Genomic DNA, 677 nt, shown 5'->3' on the forward strand with positions numbered 1-677 from the left:
CAAACCCACGTCTGACAGAGCCCAAAGCCGCATTCTTGGATCTGCAGTGCGTCACTGCGATGAGGCCGCGCGCGTTGTGGCTGGAGGGGAGTTGCAGAATGGATTCTGTAATGCGGCTGTGCACATCCTAGCATCACAGTGAGTCTAATTTCCCACACCAGTGAAGTACACTGTGTGTTGTCAAGTGTTTTCAGTCAGGTTTTCGCAGCAAACGCCACCTTTGTCCTTTGGCACTTAAAACTCATTTGGTGGCCATTGTGGCTTTGGAGCCCCATAGAGATGGCAAACCCTTGAGAAAGAATGCCATTAGTGATATCAGTGTGGGACTAAGAATACTCGGCCGACAAATTGCAGAAACCAAAAGAACTGGAAGTTTCTGGTGAGATGCAGACTGGTAAGTGGCTGCAGTCCTTGCTTCCAACCAAAATGTCTTTAGCCACCTGGAAACCTGGCCAAGCCCACACTTCTTTCGTTAAATATTCCATGTGATACCCCCATAATCACAGTGATACCCACCCTAACCCCAGTGATACCCACCCTAACCCCAGTGATACCCACCCTAACCCCAGTGACGCCCACCCTAACCCCAGTGACACCCACCCTAACCCCAGTGATACCCACCCTAACCCCAGTGATACCCACCCTAACCCCAGTGACGCCCACCCTAACCCCAGTGA

Source organism: Microtus ochrogaster, chromosome 10 (genome assembly GCF_000317375.1).
Source record: "Microtus ochrogaster isolate Prairie Vole_2 chromosome 10, MicOch1.0, whole genome shotgun sequence".
Lineage (NCBI taxonomy): Eukaryota > Metazoa > Chordata > Mammalia > Rodentia > Cricetidae > Microtus > Microtus ochrogaster.